This window comes from Petromyzon marinus, chromosome 5 (assembly GCF_048934315.1).
Source record: "Petromyzon marinus isolate PM22_M1 ecotype Great Lakes invasive population chromosome 5, UKy_Petmar_22M1.pri1.0, whole genome shotgun sequence".
NCBI classification, from domain to species: Eukaryota; Metazoa; Chordata; class Hyperoartia; order Petromyzontiformes; family Petromyzontidae; genus Petromyzon; species Petromyzon marinus.
Genome location: NC_133671.1, coordinates 1,035,862 through 1,055,364, shown reverse-complemented (window position 1 = coordinate 1,055,364; position 19,503 = coordinate 1,035,862).

The window sequence follows — 19,503 nt, the reverse complement described above, 5'->3', positions numbered from 1 at the left end:
AGAGCGTTGTTGTTCTGAAGAGTTGCTGTTGAACCTGGCTCTGCTGAATTTCAATGATTTCGTCGAGGAATTCATCATTGACATCTGCTGTTTCAACAGCAAACGTGAACGGCTGTCTCACCCATGCTGGATATGACTCTCTTGTAGGGAAATATCCGTCGAGAGACTTTGCAAGCTCATCTAAGTGCGTGGCAATTGTTTGCTTCAGTTCCGTGGATACAGAAATATCTCCGATTCCAGACACATCTTCGATCTTACTTGCACAGTCGTCCAGAAGCGGGAAGTTTGCGAAGTTATTGTTCTCTGTTCGTCGTTTCCATAACGGTAGCTTTTTTTGAAAAGCCTTCAGGTGTTCTTCCGCTTCCATGATATTGACTCCACCACCCTGCATCTGCTGATTGAGATGATTGAGAGCTGCGAATATATCAGCCATGTACGCTAAAATGAGAATGAACTCAGGATTTTTGAAGCAATCTGCATGGCAGTGTTGGTGCTCTTGCAAAAACAGGGCTAATTCCTGTCCCAACAGGACCTCTATTTTCCGATAGAGAGTAGATACCATATAAACATGATAGAGGTATTTTATTATTTGAATTAGATCGCATAGATGTTAATGTGTCGTTAAACCTGCCACCACCAAACAGTAAATTAATAATGTGTATCACATTAATAAAACATGCCAATTAGTTACTAGTTCAGTACACCGGTGTGTTGGCAACAGCCAGAATTGATTAGAAACATGCCTTGCCGCTGCGTTTTTTTTCATCAGCCACAATTTAACAGGGTTTCAAAGTTAAACATCCACTAAAAACACTCGAGAATAACAAAAGCTGCATGCCAAGTCACATCGGAAACCAGACCGATTTTGTTCAAACTTGTTAGGAGTCGTGTCGGAAAATGCATCGTATATCGAGTTTCTGCATTGTAAATTGATCCAGGGTGGCGTTAAACAACCGTCGTGAATGTGCGTCCATGTAAAGCGGAGAGACCGCCTGTATATATGAATTACAAATTGCCTTGTAACCTGAGTGTGGAGAAAAAATATATATGAATAAGCTCATGGAGTGTGGAGCTGTAAAGACGACTTCGACGCACTTGTCCGGGTTCGGAATTCTTTATTAAGGAGCCACGTGCTCACTCTCAAACCAGCGAAGACCCCGCTGCAGCAGCCTCGAGTCTCGCGCCCCTATTCCAGAACCTTTTCACTGGCCCTATACCACTTCGCTCTACAGGTTGACTCCACTGTCCTATTACATCATCCGGTAATGCCCCTATTCTCGATCAATCTCGTGGCCACAAGTCCACTCGCACTGTAGCTTGACTCCACTGTCACTACATTACCCGCCGCCCTCTTAAAAATTTAGCCGTCCCAGATAATACTAAGAAAAATACTCATATAAGCACACAACTTTATCTGTGATGAACGCTGCACTTTCCGTCGTTTTCATGCAGGGGGTGCTGCAAACCTGCATGAACGACGGAGGCGCAGGGACAGACTTTCAATTACGTTGGAATCGATCTGCAGACGGCGGTCTTCTCGCATGGCCAGCTCTATGTCGCCTTATCTCAATCCCGCAATCCCAAACAGGTGAAAGTCTGCATCGAACAGAACCCCCACCAAGGCCATCTACTTAACGACGAGAGAAAATTCACACAAAATGTCGTTTTCAATTAAGTCTTCCAGATGTAAAATTATATAAGCTTTTAATGAAGAAATAAAATTATCTCATTCAAAACATAATACAATTCAAAAATGTTTCATTTTAAAACTTGAAAACGGAGCATCGCGTGCTTGCGTGAATGCGTCGTTCGTGTGCAATTTTTTGTGACTTTCCTGGCTGAAGGCCGTAAATGGTTGTGAGGGGTGCCGCAGGCACCCGTGAACAATCCCTAGTTTACAAATATTTCAACACTTATGGCAGAATGACAATACACCTGCGTCCAAGAGAAACTGCCGCACGATTATAGCAACGAACACCAACCAACATGACATCATGTGTGAGTGGTGTAAGCCATCTCCCAATGAATGAACAACTGCACACGAAGGGGCAAAACAATTTTGGGATGTGGGAAAATAATGTCCATCTTCGTGGTATGGAGAGCCTTTAATGTGGCCGTTTACTTCTCGACTGGGTACTTGACGCCAGTCCATCACACGTAGCGGAGTCTTGTGGGCCTCTATGACTCGGAGGGAGGCATTCTGTGGGCAGCACAATGCATTTTTCGGGTGGCACAGTTACTTCGGGCAGCTGCCCTGGCATGTCGGACACTCCAGACCTCAGCGGGGATGGACCTATGGTTTGAGGCACGATGGGTGAACGAACTAATGGCCACGCCCCACCTGCACTCGCATGCACTGTGGCCAATTCGCCTCTACAACCTCGACCAGCCCTCAACATGGGCGGTGCAGTTTTTGCGATGTACATAACAGCACCTGTGGGCAATACAGCCATACCTTATCCCTAATTGTCCAAGGAAGCACGTTTGCGCAACGCCATATATTCCTCTCGTTAGCGGCCTGCGCCCTGGCGACATTTACCTTTGCCGCCGCACGTGCTTCCCTCACCCGCTTGAGCATAACCTGCAGCGTCACGGGTACATGCCATCGTTTATTGGGGGCTTTTCCCAGTTGAGCCTCTATGGGGGGCTCCTGCTCCCGCCTGTCCATCAGAAAAAAAGGAGAGAACCCCATAAGCCGCCAAAATCCCTGGGACATGTTGATCCCAATCCCTTTGCGCCTCATTTACTGATTTACAGAGCATGGATGATATCATTCTGTTCAATCGTTCCACCATTCCAACTGTCTTAGTTCCATTTCATAGTTCCATTTATTTGGTATAGCCCTGTGAGCCATTCGGCTCTTGAATCGGGTGCAACCGCAACAAACAAAAAAACAAAAACATTAACAAGAAAACATCTTAAAGTGATTATGTGACTGTGCAAACAGAAAATCCAGGAACAAAACATTAAAATATTCCTGAAATAGCACCGTACACCAACGCTGTGTGAAAAAATCCCAGTGGGATGCAAGTCGAACAACAACAACAACCACAAGACAACTAAGATTTAGGCCATCAGTCTAACTCCGTACTACAATAAACAAAAACATGGCCAAACCAAAAACACTTTTCGAAATCACCAAAATAAAAGCCATAAACGCAATGTAACATTGATCATAGGGACTGTGACCGAATTTTTAACAATAAACTACATAAATAAATTACAAGGGCCTTCTTCCGGTTTTTGTACGGCAATAAGGAATGTGAAGCTGGTAAATGAGTGAAGACCTGAGGTCAAATTTGTTCTTTGAAACAGAGAGGAGATCCAGTAGGTAGTCTGCGGATTTTTTTGGAAGTACATCGTGAATAAATAAGATGGTATGGAGATGTCCTATTTTTTTTAGTACCCAATGCATCACACACTTCTTGCAAAAAACTTAGATGCAAAATTCCGACTTTGGTCAGTGAGGAGCTGTTCTGGGGCACACTTGTCCATAATGTTACCATGAAGGAACGCATCTGCGATGGACGCAGCTGATTGGTCAGGCAACGGCCAAGCCATTGGCCATCTGGTGAAATATTCGACGCCCACGAGGAGAAACCTGTTCTCCCTTTGCGAACATGGAATGGAACCCAGAATATCCAGCGTTAACAATTCATTTATCTTGGACACTGTGATGGACTGTAATGGGGGCTGTGACTTTTGCAACGGAGGTTTCCGGCGTGCACATTCCGTGCAACCCGCGATTAAGTGATGCACATCAGCCGACATTCCTGGCCAGTAGAAATCGCGTTGCAAAGTCAACAGCGTCTTACAACGACCCAGGTGCAGCAGCTTTGTCTCATGCACCGCACGCGATAGCTACCTCTCAGGGCTGTGGGAACGACCAGGCATCGTCGTTGAGTGATCCCATCCCACCGCTTCAAGAGTCCCCCATGGTTAACCAATGGAGAGACTCCCGAGGAGGCAGGGGTATCCCGGTTCGCTTCTGCGCAATGTCGCAGGGTTAACAGACTGGTATCATCCATTTGCAACTGCCCCCATTCTACATGTGTAAGCCCCAGTGTGCTGTCTTTGCGCACTTCTGCCATGGTGGGTTCTTCACTTTGAAGTGGAGCCATGATCGCTGGCGACATGGATGCAGCCAGTTTGCACTGGCCAGCGCCTGAAGCGCACACACACCGTTACTCGCGAGGCAACCGAGACCATGCTTCCGTGTTACTGTGCCTCGCACCCTTCCTATATACAACTTGGAAGGAGTACTCCTGCAGTATTTCCATCCAGCGTGACAGCTGGCCGGAAGGTTGATCTATGCGCAGAAGTACTGCAGGGCTGCATAGTCAGTACGAACCACGAATTCCCTGCCATAAAGGTAGGGCTGTACTGCTGCATGAAGTAAGCCATTGCCAGCAGCTCCCGCAGGGTAACACAATAGTACTGCTCTGCCGGTGACAAGACGCGACTACCATAGGCAATAACTATGTCGACCCTGTTCTTCACCTGAGACAGGACAGCCCCTATACCCAGGTCACTGGCGTCCGTATCTAAGATGAATGGCAAGAAGTCAGGGTAAGCCAAAAGGGGCGCGTTTGAGAGTCGGTCACGTTGTATGACAAAAGCGACCTCCTCACCCCATTTGAACTTCTGAGTGGCTTCCACCTCTGGGACCTCCACCACGCTCTTCGTTGCTCCCACTCTCGCCAAAACCATGTCGAGATGCACGGTGAGCTGCGAGACGTCCCTCCACTTTCTTCTATTTTCCTGTTTCATGCTGCTGTCGGCTGGCCTCCACCATCCCTGTTACCACCGCGGCTCCCTCCTCACCTGCGGGGTTGGTCACCCGTTGCCCGGAGCTTGCTGCAGGGGAGTCTCGTCCTTGTCAGAAGTCGTTGTCGGTGGGTTCTCGCTGCGGCTATGCCGTGGCATGATGACACCCCACTTCTGACACCAGTTGTAACGATGACTTCGACGCACTTGTCCGGGTTCGGAATTCTTTATTATGGAGCCACGTGCTCACCCTCGAACCAGCGAAGACTGCGCTGCAGCAGCCTCGAGTCTCCCGTGCATTCCCCTTATATACAGTGGGTGGGCACGCCCCTGTCCCGTGGCCACGCCCGTATTTCCGAACCTTTTCGCTGGCCCTAGACCACTTCTCTCTACAGGTTGACTCCACTGTCCTATTACATCGCCTGGCCATGTCCTCATTCTCGATCATTCTCGTGGCCACTAGTCCATTTGCACTGTAGGTTGACTCCACTGTCATTACAGAGCCATCAAAAACCGGGTGAGGTTCGATGGTGAACCCTGCACGTTACCCGCTAATGTGGGCGGGGCAGGCGTCCTAGGGGGTCCAGCTTTAACATATTAACATCTGCACATACCCATAATTGCTATCGCAGCCATGCAAATGTAGATGGGTACACAAGTACGACAAGGACAATGGGTAAACGAGTAAGCCAAGGGACAAGGGAACCTTGGTTTAGAGGTCCCTGTGTTGGCTACGGTGTGGAAAGATGAATGTGGAAGACACACGATGTTGTTTATTTATCTCTCTATCACTCTCTCTTACTCTGTCTCACTCATTCGCTCTGACACTTGGTTAATGTTGGGACTGCCATTCCCCACAAATCTGGGGAAAAGGTTTTTAGGCCAAGTTATTCCAAGTTAGATAGATAGATCCTTTATTGTCATTGTCACTAGTACAACGAAATTTAAAGTGCTCACCAGTTAGTGCATCATTCATAAATTTAAATAAATAAAACAAGAAATACAAATAAAATAAAAGATAATCAATATATTTCATATATAAAAACTGCCCAAGTATACCTACATACCCACATAAAGGTACATTTTGTCATTGCACATCTCTATTTTGCAGTGAATTGTAAACAGTATTACTTAATAATTAATTAGCAGTATTGAGTGTGGTAATTGCTGTAGGATAAAAGCTGTGTTTGAATCTGTTTGTCCTTGTTTTGACTTATCTGAATCGTCTGCCTGATGGCAACAGCTCAAACAGAGAGTGTCCAGGGTGAGAAGAGTCCTTCATAATGTTCTGCGCTTTTTTGATACAACGGGAGCTGTGTAGTTCTTCCAGTGTGGGGAGAGGGCATCCAGCGATTTTTTGGGCCGTGTTGATGACCCTCTGCAGCGCTTTCCTCTGAGCCACTGTGCAGCTGGTGTACCAAACACAGATGCAGTATGTAAGAATGCTCTCGATTGAAGCTTGGTAGAAGGACACCAGCAGTTTCTGTGTGATGTTATTCTTCCTGAGTATTCTCAGGAAGTAAAGTCTCTGCTGGGCCTTTTTCAGTAGCTCAGAGGTGTTGGCGCTCCAGGTCAGGCCCTCCCCAATGCGGACTCCCAGGAAGCGGAAGTCTGCCACCCTCTCCACACAGTCCCCGTTGATGGTTAGTGGTGGAGTGTCCGTTTTCTTTCTCCTATAGTCTATTATGAGCTCCTTGGTCTTTGCGGTGTTAAGGAGCAGGTTGTTGCCCCTGCACCACGCTGTCAGCCGCTCCACCTCGTCCCTGTAGGAAGACTCATCCCCCCCATAAATGTGCCCCACCACTGTGGTGTCATCAGCAAACTTCACAATGGTGTTGCTATGGTGGACGGGGGCACAGTCATGTGTGTAGAGGGAGTAGAGCAGGGGGCTCAGTACACAACCCTGGGGGGAGCCAGTACTGAGGCTCAGGGCTGTGGATGTATGACGGCCCACTCTGATCCTCTGTCTGCGGCCCGAGAGGAAGCTATGTATCCACGTGCAGGTGGAATGTGGAAGCCCCAGGTCGCCCAGTTTTACCACCAGTTTGTGTGGCAGGATGGTGTTGAACGCAGAACTGTAATCCACGAAGGGCATCCGCACATAGCTCCCCTGCTGCTCCAGGTGTGACAGTGCAGCATCTAGTGCTGTGACCACGGCATCCTCCGTGAATCGGTTCGCTCTGTAGGCAAACTGGTGGGGGTCAAGGCTTCGGGGCAATGTTGCAATGATGTGACTCCGGACCAGTTTTTCAAAGCATTTCATCACCATTGGCGTCAGTGCAACTGGCCGGTAGTCGTTGAGGCTGTAAATGTGGGTTTTTTTCGGCAGAGGGACTATGGTGGAGGACTTTAGGCAGGGTGGTACCGTGGACTGTTCCAGAGACAGGTTGAAAATCCTTGTGAAGACTCCAGCCAGCTCGTCAGCACAGTCCCTCAGCACACGTCCCGGGACGCCATCAGGTCCCGCAGCCTCACCTCATCCTCATCTACTGTGAGGTTCAAGCTGCTGTGGACCGTGGGGTTTGGTGATGCTATCCCTGGTGGTGTCACCTCAAAGCGGGCAAAGAAGAGGTGCAACTCCTCTGCCAGAGCGGTGTCACCATCAGCAGCTCCGAGGTTGGCCCTGTAGTTGGTGAGGTGCTGGACTCCCTGCCACACCTGCCTGCTGTCGTTACTGTCCAGGTGTTCCTCAATCCTCCTCCTGTAGTCTGCTTTGGCCTCATGGATGCCTCTCTTCAGGTTAGCTCGGGCTGTACTGTAGAGAGCTTTATCTGGGGATTTGAATTATGTGTTCCTCTCCTTCAGCAGCTGCTGGACCTCCCGGGTCATCCAGGGCTTCTGGTTGGGGTAGACCCGAATGCGTTTGTCCACAGTGACAGTGTCTATGTAGTTTTTAATGTAGCACAATACACTACTTTTACATGGCAGCATTAGCATTCAGCAGAGCAAGTATCCTGACGCTGTGCAGATTATAGCAGGGGATTTCAACCATGCAGACTTAAAGGCAGCACTCCCTAAATTCCACCAGCATGTTAAGTGTGCTACTAGGGGAACTAAGACTCTGGACATGGTCTACACCAACATCAAACTAGGCTACAGGGCTAGACCACTATCACACCTGGGCCAGTCAGGCCATTTGTCCCTGCTTTTGATCCCTGCATACGGCCTCATCAAGAAGACGGCTCCTACCATCACAAAAACTGTCGCCACCTGGCCTGAGGGTGCCACCCAGCTGCTACAGGATTACTTTGATAGGACCAACTGGGGGGTCTTAAAACATCAGGACCTGGAGGTGTTCATCAGATACCTGATGTACGAGGTTCAATGCTGATCGAATCTATGGGGGTCCTCAGTTGAAGTATGGAAATGGCTGTGCCCAATCCCATGGAAACGACCCCTTCTCGTTAGGAGTAATTCAAAAGTTGATGGACAGTTAATGGGCAGTTGAGGGAATCCTGCTCGACCTCTCCCTGATTGGTAGAGATTCAGGGAGCTAGGGCCCAGAGTCGGTGTAGAGCTGTAAAGGGGAGGGACAGGGCGTGGGGGGTGGAGGGTGCACTGGAGATTGGATGTGTGTGAATGAACGAGAAGGTGTTGAGTTCCATGAGAACAATCTTCTAGGTTCTTAGCCTTTTATATTGTGGGTAATATGTTGTGTGTGTCTGCGAGTGAGTGCTGTTGTTATGCAGGTAGCTAACTCTATGAGAGGCGTCAGCTCTCATTGCGGTTCGCCCCGGGAGCTTCGTCGTGCCCATACAATTCTAAGCCAATTCACGGGGACTGCGATGTAACTCGGCCTGGGGAAGGTCGGCCGATCTCCGGGGAAACCGTGGGACATCCCCACGAGCGGGCCCTCGGGTAAAAAACCCAGGGTGCTAGGTGACCCCCCCCCCCACGAGGCCCTACGTGGGTGTATGTGTGTGTTTAGAGGGGGTGTGCGTGCGTTCGTTTGGGGGGTTGCGAGGGGATAGCAGCGCCGGCTGAGTTGCTCGTTGCTGAGGCACCACACAATCGTGATTCGAAGTTTTTGTGACTTCAAGGATCCATACTCTTTGGTTCTTTTGGTAAAGTCACGTAGGCAGAAAATAAAATAAATTAAATCACGACGTTTCGGGCGCAAAACAAGTGTCAGTCATCAGGTGGGACAACCACAGCAAGAAACAATTGCTGAAGTGCACAAAAGGGCTGCTGCGACAAGAGGCCATTTAGGCATATATGTATAACCTCTTGCTGCAGCAGCTCTCTCGCTATATTTCTCCTGCCTCAACAGCTTGCCTGCTGTATTTTTTCACCTGAAGACGATCTAAACGTCGTGATTTTTTTATTATTTATCTATCTACGTGACTTTACCGAAAGACCCAAAGATTCCACCTGTTTCGTTCCTTAAATAGAGGCGTAGATGTGATGACAACTCTTGTGGGCTCTTCTTGCGCGAAGTTGGGGGGGATTACTGAGTCAACGTCCACTATGCATGCGCATTATGCGGCCCATTGATCTTGTACTTCCTGTCCATTGTGTGTGCTAAAATAGCCATGCCAACAGTAATCCTTATTGAAGTATTGTAGCCCGTATAGGCATGCATTTTAAATATATATTATTTTATTATTCGCTTTCAAGCAGCACCAAGTCTGTAGCTATCCGACTGGTTAAAATTATTTTTATTTCTCTCAAATTCTATAGATTCTATAATTAGTCTTGGCCAGGTGTAACTAGTTTTGCACACAACTTCAACATTATCAAAATTAATTGAGTGTCCTTGTTGGCACGCGTGTTCTGCGGTACGAGAGTATGCAGCGCTAAGTGGACTTACCAATGATTACTACCAGATAGTGTCAAGATGGGCCTCTCTGGACGAGGCTCGTGAAGGACGTTACTGGGCAGCTGGAGGCAGACGCCCTGCAGCAACAACTGAGGGCAGAGAAGCGACGCTCACAACAACGAGCGGAGCGCCGGGCGGCTAAAACACAGTATGTTGGCACAGTAGGGGGCTCAGGTGGGTATGTCCCATGACCTCCTGCCAGCTGGCGTTTGAGACTTCACGTGGCCTTAAAGTGCACATTGCATGGCAAAAGCGCCGTGGTGACGTCCGCACCGCTTCGTTGCGAATGGCGTTTGTTGATGCGGTAGTGTAGTGGTTAGCGCACTATGCTATGAACCAGGAGACACAAGTTTGATTCCCGCTCACGGCCAACACGAGTGACGATTATTTGAACCGGTCCTAGGCCTCCCCGAAATCGTCTTAGCATAACTGAATACATGGTGTGGTGTGTAAATATCGCCACTCGGGAGACAAAGGCGGTCGGGAGAGGTACTGGCTACCCACCCCCTCGTGTACCGTGGTGGCCTTCATAGGTGATGCTCACGAACAGCACCTGCCCCAGAAGCCTGTTTTGGATTTAAGGGGTCTTTGTTTTTGGTGGTGTGAGTGGTGCAGAAGGAGGAGGCTTCTTACCTCCCTGGCATACTTTCCCACACCCCTGGAGCCCCCCCTACAGCGCGGTGAGAGAGCAAGGGGGGTGGGGTGGCTGGGCGTGGGATCACGGTCACTGCCACCTCAACCAACCCCGTAATGAGACCATAGGACCTGCAGATTCATCGAAGGGTGAGCGACTGAGCGTGTGGGTGAGTGATGGGTAAGTACGTGACAGAGAGAGTGACTGAGTAATCACTGACTGAGTGTGAGTGACTGAGTGGATTAGTGACTGAGTGATTGAGTGACTGAGTGGGTGAGTGACTGAGTGGGTGAGTGAGTGGTGGAGTGAGTAATCGAGTGAGAGACTGAGTGGGTGAGCGATTGAGGAGGGTAGTAACTGGGTGAGTGAGTGACTAAGTGGGTGAGTGACTGAGTGAGAGGTGCATGCAGCACCCTGAGCGTGCAAGCATTTGGGGGAAGACTGGACTGTGTCTATATATCACACTCACTATACTGTCTATATATCGCACTCACTGGACTGTGTCTATACATCACACTCACTGGACTGTGTCTATATATCACACACACTGAGCTGTGTCTATATATCACACTCACTGGACTGTGTCTATATATCACACACACTGGACTGTGTCTATATATCACACACACTATACTGTCTATATATCGCACTCACTGGACTGTGTCTATACATCACACTCACTGGACTGTGTCTATATATCACACACACTGGACTGTGTCTATATATTACACACACTGGACTGTCTATATATTACACACACTGGACTGTGTCTATATATCACACACACTGTGCTGTGTCTATATATCACACACACTGGACTGTGTCTATATATTACACACACTGGACTGTGTCTATACATCACACACACTGGACTGTGTCTATACATCACACACACCGGTCTGTGTCTATATATCACACACACTGGACTGTGTCCATATATCACACTCACTGGACTGTCTATATATATATCACACACACTGGACTGTGTCTATATATTACACACACTGGACTGTGTCTATACATCACACACACTGGACTGTGTCTATACATCACACACACCAGTCTGTGTCTATATATCACACACACTGGACTGTGTCCATATATCACACTCACTGGACTGTCTATATATATATCACACTCACTGGACTGTGTCTATATATCACACACACTGGGCTGTGTCTATATATCACACACACTGGACTGTGTCTATATATCACACTCACTGGGCTGTGTCTATATATCACTCACACTGGATTGTCTACATATCACACACACTTGGCTGTGTCTATACATCACACACACTGGGCTGTGTCTATATATCACACACACTGGGCTGTGTCTTAATATCACACACACTGGGCTGTGTCTATATATCACACACACTGGACTGGGTATATGTATCACACACACTGAACTGTCTATATATCACACACACTGGACTGTGTATGTGTATCACACACACTGGACTGTCTATATATCACACACACTGGACTGTCTACATATCACACACACTGGACTGTGTCTATATATCACACACACTGGACTGTGTCTATATGTAGTGCCGTGAATTCACTCAGACGACAAACGTCTCTTTTCCACCGTCACTTTTATTCCATCGTTCCGTACACACAGTAATTCTCCTCTTCGCGCTCCGCCAGCTCGGACACTCCGATTCACTTCGGCATCGTCCGTGCTTCCCCTTCCACACACAGTGGTTCTTCTTCTATCTCCTCACACACAGTATCCTGTCTGTCTATTCACACACAGTGACTCTATCTGTTCACACACAGTGACTCTACCTATCTATTCACACACAGTGACTCTACCTATCTATTCACACACAGTGACTCTATCTATCTCCGCTAACGCTAACTCTCCCTATCGCTATTTACTGTCTCTTGGGTTCGGCTCTCTATCTATTATTCCGTAACATTGCCAGCTGTTCTCTTCCTATCTCTCCACCTCTCACCAACAACTCCCCAGCAACAACTCTCCCACCGTTCAAATCACCTCGCGTTTTATCCCCTCTCGCATTAGCCTTAATTAATTGCCACGTGGCTCGCTGGCCGTTTTCCCGCCAGCTCGCACCTGTCCCCTTCGTCAGACTTCGAGATGCCACCACTTAACACTAACAGCCTCTCGACCAATCACAGCCCTCGTGCCACGACTCCCTAATTACTTCGGGTTGTTTACGCCACCCGTGACTCGACCACCTGTTCGATCTCATGTGACCCGTTCTCCTTGTCTGTCTGTATGTACTGTATGTGGCCAATTCCTATACGTATCGTTTACTCCACAACGTATATATCACACTCACTGGACTGTGTCTATATATCCCACTCACTGGACTGTATCTATATATCACACACACTGGGCTGTGTCTATATATCACACACACTGGACTGTGTCTATATATCACACACACTGGACTGTGTCTATATATCACACACACTGGGCTGTGTCTATATATCACACACACTGGGCTACTGGGCTGTGTCTATATATCACACACATTGGACTGTGTCTATATATCACTCACACTGTACTGGACTGTGTCTATACATCACACACACTGGACTGTGTCTATATATCAGACTCACTGGGCTGTCTATATATCACCGACACTGTGTATATCTGTATATATAATAACACTGAGACAGTGCATGGATACACTGGGAAGAGCGGTGGCACAGTGGTTAGCGCGTTCTGCACGCCGGCGAATCAAGTTTAATTCACGCTCACGGTCACCCACACCAGTGACGATTTTATGAACCGGTTCTGGGCCTCCCCTAGGTCCACTCAGCCTCAAGGAGCACCTGTGCGTAAACATCGCCCACGAGGGAGACAAAGGCGGTCGGGCGTGATGTTGGCCAACAACCCCCTGGTGTCCCACAGTACCGGCCTTCATAGGTGCTCCTTGTGAACAGCACTTGCCCCAACAGTCTTGTAAGTCTCTACAGGGGATCTTTGTTGTGGATGGTCCTGTGTCTATATATCACATTCTGGATCATGTTAATATTCTACTGACCGGGCTGTACAAATCGTGATGTTGACGATGATGTGTGTGTCTGTACAATATATCTCACATAGACTGTGCACAATTACACATGTGTAGTGACTAACTCAGAGACGAATAAGAGTTGGAGGCACTTTCTTTATTAACCAGCACCATCGGGATTTAACACTTCATAATAAGTCTGTCTGTGATCAGCGACGTTACTCAGTCAGGACAGTTGGTCGGCTGTCTGACTCGTGACGCCCCGAAATGGTGAAGATGGAGATGATGACAAGAATGATGGTCAAGACGACGAGAAGAATGAGAAGAAAAACGGTGAAGACTTCAGCAGCACGACGGGGATCCCACTCCAAACGACAGCCCCGAGGTCCCGCACAGGGGCCCTTCTTATACTGTCAACGTGGCCTGGCTCCGCCCCTGGCCACGCCCCCTCTGTGACCTTTCCCCTAGATCCTCCTCTGGTGTATGACCTATCCTGCTGATGTCAGAGCTGCTGTAAGCTGAAGATCCCCTTCACCACCAGCAGCCAGCGCTATGCTGCTACATTACTGATTCTATGCCACTACACATGTGTAGTGACATATATTGAGTCACTACGGCGTTTACCGCCACCTACTGATACAAGACTAGAACTGTGCATGTTAGAGCCACTCTCTGGCACCAGAGTTTGTATGGCATGGAATGGGGCCCTAGGGGGCATGGTTGTGGTGACTATCAGAGAGAGGTCAGTTAAGGACATGACAGTCTGGGTGAACCTGAGAGGGCACTTGACCAGGACAGAGTAGCGAAGTGGGCCAAAAGGTGGTGAGAGGGACACGTGATATATGGCCCAGAACCTTCTAGTAGGATCCAGAAGGGGGCGTGGCCGAGGGCAGAGCCAGGCCACGATCAGGGGCATAAGAGAGAGGTCCCGAGAGCTGATCGGGGCTGTCTTCTGGAATGTACCCCTAGTAGTTGCCAGCTATGTCGTTATCCCGTACGTTTATGTGGTCACCCTGTTGGGGTGTTAGAATAAACGTGTTGCCTCCAAAGTCAGGTGTGTGTCTCCGTGGAACCCACTGCACATGTATGGGCTTGTATTGTATGCATTATACTGGCTATGAACGCATATACAGTACCCTGATACCATATCTCTGTATTTCAATGCATCTCTATGCGTGTCTATGTATATATCAATGAATCTATACGTATCTCCACGGGTCTCTATGTATATCTACCTATGTCAATGCATCTCTGTGCATCTATGGGTATGTGTATCGCTATGTGTCTCTATGTATCTCTCTGTATGGTTTAATTAACACGGTAATTACGAGCAATCGCCTTGGCCTATCGTACAACAGTACAGGCAACTATCGAGCAACACCGTAAGCTATAGCATTACTGTATGAGCTAAATATCCCATTACATGTGTTGTGGTGCAAATGGTGACTCGGAGACAGATCTTCATGTAAAGACTTGCGCCGGATATTTATTAAGGGTTTAGATAACTTCCCCAGGGGTAGGGGTCCTATACTGAGTCCTTCACACGACCCTGCACTCTGTCTGTACCTAGCTCGGTTAGCTCCAGGGCTCTCTCCCTGGAGTTGGATCGGGGGTTCAGCCAACACCGACCGACCGGGGAGAGCAGCACCTCCTATGACTACTGCCAGCTTCTCTCCAGACTCCTTGAGCTCTACCCCTGGCTGGCTCTTCAACCGTTCTCTATCCCGGGATCCCACAGTGACCCCACTTTCGTCACGGGGTCCCCCTTAAGTACCTAGAGGAGACATGACGTCATCGCCCCGCCCAGCGTGCATGACGTCACGTCCCATGACATCATCGCACTGGACTGCGCGCATGACATCACGTCCTCATATTACTCCTCTACACATGTGTTAAATGTTTATTCTTTAAAGTTATATTTAATCTGAAATCATTATTAATATTTGTCATAGATTACTCTATGGGCCTCTATGTCCCTCTATGAGTCTCTACGTATCTCTATGAGTCCCTATGAATCTCCATGATCGTCAATAGGTTTTTACCCTTTCTGGCAATAAAACAGGTGTTACGATGTGAAAACACCAAACTTTTTTATTGGCAGAAAGGGTAAAACCTATTGTTATAGAGGGATACATGTTCATAATAAAGGTTTTTGGGTTAGAGTGCATAGGTATAAATGTGTCGTAACCCTCCACTACCCGACACAGCCAGTTAGTAAGGGATTTATCACGTAAACAAAACGCCAATTAGTTACTATTTCAGCCCACCGGTGTGTTGGAGAGTAAATCCACAACATTTACAATTTGAGTAGTATGACGTTTCGCTGGTAATTGCATCCAGCTTCATCGGGTGATTTTGCCAGAATTGTGAAGCAGTCCACCTGCTTCCGGTCTTAAATAGAGCAACAGGACGACGCTATCACATGAACCCACCAGGTGCAGAGATCAGAGGCGGAGGAGGAGGGGGTGGTATTGTAATTATATAATAGATTACGTCCTCATATTACTCCTCTACACATGTGTAGTGAGTCCAACTGAGTCGCAGACGTTGTTTCTTTTAGAGGCAACACATTTATGGTAACACTGTAACACAAAGGGGGTACTGCCCCTTTACCAGATACAACCTAGGGTGGTGACCACCCAGCTAATTACTCTATACAGAGGAGTTACTGCTACCAAGGGTCGGAGACTCACCCGGGTCTTCGACCACGTGGTTGCCTCATAAGACCAAGAGCTTCCAGCTTTTAAACCCCGAGCTTCCAGCTTGTCGAACGATGAGACCCCGGTCCCTCTCGGGGACCAGCCTTATATCCCCCTACGGTCGGGGCCGCTCCACCCTCGGCTCCGCCCACCTCGAGCATTCTTATTCCCTCTCGATCCTTCTCAAGGGCTCTCCCCAGACACGTGATCACCCACTGCCCCCCCCCCCCACCTGGGGCCCGCTGTGTGGACACTCCGGATCACGTGTCTACGGGGTCAACCAGAGTGCCATGGCCCGGGGCAACCCTGCCTCCGGGCTGACGCTCACCCACTCCCCCTCGTGGGAGCCCCCACCACATGCTGTGCGGGGTGCCCGCACTATCCCAGTGCTCACCAAAGCCCTGCTAGGGCTGGTATTACACGGTGCTGTCCACGATGTAGGAGCATCGAACGGCACGGCCCTTCCGGGCCGGCACCATACAGTGACATCCCCGATGTCACTACATATGGGGGCATTGGTTAGCCTATACACGGTGGCACAAAGGTCAGGGCACAAAGGGTTATTTTATTTATGTGAACACTGCACCTCCAATTAGCACGTAAGGCTACACACGGTGCGATGGACGTTCAATGTACATTACACACTGGCACTTGAACATTTTAAATGTTTATTCTTTAAAGTTATATTTAATCTGAAGTCATTATTAATATTTGTCATAGATTACTCTATGGACCTCTATGTCCCTCTATGAGTCTCTAAGTATCTCTATGAGTCCCTATGAATCTCCATGATCGTCAATAGATTTTACCCTTTCTGGCAATAAAACAGGTGTTACGATGTGAAAACACCAAACTTTTTTATTGCCAGAAAGGGTAAAACCTATTGTTATAGAGGGATACATGTTCATAATAAAGGTTTTTGGGTTAGATTGCATAGGTATAAATGTGTCGTAACCCTCCACTACCCGACACAGCCAGTTAGTAAGGGATTTGTCACGTAAACAAAACGCCAATTAGTTACTATTTCAGCCCACCGGTGTGTTGGAGAGTAAATCCACAACATTTACAATTTGAGTAGTATGACGTTTCGCTGGTAATTGCATCCAGCTTCATCGGGTGATTTTGCCAGAATTGTGAAGCAATTCACCTGCTTCCGGTCTTAAATAGAGCAACAGGACGACGTTATCACATGAACCCACCAGGTGCAGAGATCAGAGGCGGAGGAGGAGGGGGTGGTATTGTAATTATATAATAGATTAGTAATACGTTCATTAGTATGCGTTTCCTCTATGAGGAATTGTAATTGTAAGATGTATTATTAATAATACGCTTCCAGGGCGCACTAAGCCTGTAGCTGTCAGAGTAGTTAAAATTGTTTGTATTTCTCTCAATTTAAATGGATTCTCGAATTTGTCTTGTCCAGTAATAATTAGTTTTTGCACAACACTTCAACGTTATCAAAATCAATTCAGTGTCCTTGTTGGCAAGCATGTTCTGCAGCTGGCGACAGTTGTGTTTGAAAGTATTTAATATTTATTTGGTGTTCTTGTAGCCTTACGCGAATGTTACGTCCCGTCTATACAATATAGCATCTGACACATAAGCAAGTGTGATGTCGTCACTTGTGAGCTAATCAGATATGAGGACGAGATGGGGTGGGGGTGGTTAATGTAGCATATAAATTACAACGGATATCTGTTATTGGTTTGGCTTTTCACAGGGTCATATTGGTCGTGAAAGCCTACGTGTTAAATTGCGGCTGTTTTCTCATCTAGTAACTCTGCTGTTTTTTTTTACCCCATTGTCATTCAAACCATAACACTCAATGCCACTGTAATCTCATCTATCACGCAATACACTCCTGGATTTGCTTACATAATGGCACCTCCTGTGCTATGTACATTCCGTTCTGCAAAGCCTACAATCCAGTAAGCACTCTGCTATCCGGGAGAGTTACATTCTTTGTGGTTACTTACCTGGTACGTGAAAACATATGGGGGACATGATAAATTGTTAATAACAATGACTACAATAATTAAGGCATTCAAAAGAATAATGATGATGTTTTGACGACTATGGAGGTGATACCGAGGAATTCACGAGGATGACTCCCTTGGGGAGATGCAGTTGTTTGATGACACCAGAAGCAACACATTCCTCGATTGCATTCGCCTTCTCTTTAATGAACCTCACATTCGACCCGTTTATAGCAACACGTGGACCTACCACAGACGCACACTCGCACCAATATCTAGCCTAACTCTTTCACTTTTTATCTCAAACTCATCATCACTTTTGCATTTTTTCAGTCTAGATAACTCTATGAGTCTCCATGTATATCTATGTAAAAAGATAGCCGGGTTGCTGGTTACTGAACGTGACCAACGTCCGAGTAAGCCCACCAATCCCACAAACTCGAGATGTCGTGATGGAGGGTTCAGGAGGAATGCTATTTCCAGCCTAGCCACACAGGAACAGTATCACCTCACTTGGACCGACCCACCCAGCCACCCACGCAGCCACGCACCGAGTCACATACCCACCCATCTAACTATTCATGCGACCCAGCCACCCAGCCACCCATCCACCGGGCCACCAATCATTCACCCACCCCCTCCACCTACCCAGCCATCCACCAGCTCAACCATTCACCCACCCAGCCATCCACCAACCCCCAGGAGGAGGTTACAGAACAGACTCAGGTGCCATGAGTTGTAATGCTGTGCCAGGCTAGGTGCACGAGGTCACGGAACAGACCCAGACACCATGGGTTGACTGATTGGGATGACTGGCAGGTGCACCACCTGTGCCCCCGACTGTGCCAACTTGCTGCGTTTTATCCACCCAGCGATCTGCTCATTGTTGTGAGCGTCCCTCCTCCGCCCTATAGTGTTCCTAGAGGGCGACTTTCTCCAACTGCTCAGTAGTCTGACTGTGCACCTAGCCTGGAACTGCCTCGTAGAATCCTTGCCAAACCTTTTCACCACAGAGGCCGATCTTGCTATAGGTCATCGGCAAGTTCACTCAGTTATACATCCTACTGTACCGCATCGGTCCATCTCTTCTCTAGCCCATATCAATCAATCCCGACGACATCAATCCATCCACTCACTGACTCACCCATGAAGCCCATCTCTTATCTAGCCCATGCCACTCAATAACTCACACACTCACCCACTGACTTACCCATCAGCCTATCTCTTCGGTAGCCCATAACTCCCTCACCCTTTCACTTACCAATCAACCCATATCTTTTATAGCCCATGCCATTCACTCACTGTCACACTTACCACTCACTCACCCATCAGACGATCCCTTCTCTGGCTCGCGCCACTCACTCACACAGATACAAAAATCCCGCGTATAGACTGTTGGAGTCACACAGATACAAAAATCCCACGTGTAGACTGTTGGAGTCGCCGTGATTGCAGAGCAGCGGGCTAAACGCGACACTAACGCTCCCCACACACACACGCACACCCACTGAAACAACATGCCATCTCTTTTATAGCCCATGATATTCATACACTCACTCACTCAACCACTCACTCACCCACTCACCCACCCATTCACACACCCACTCACC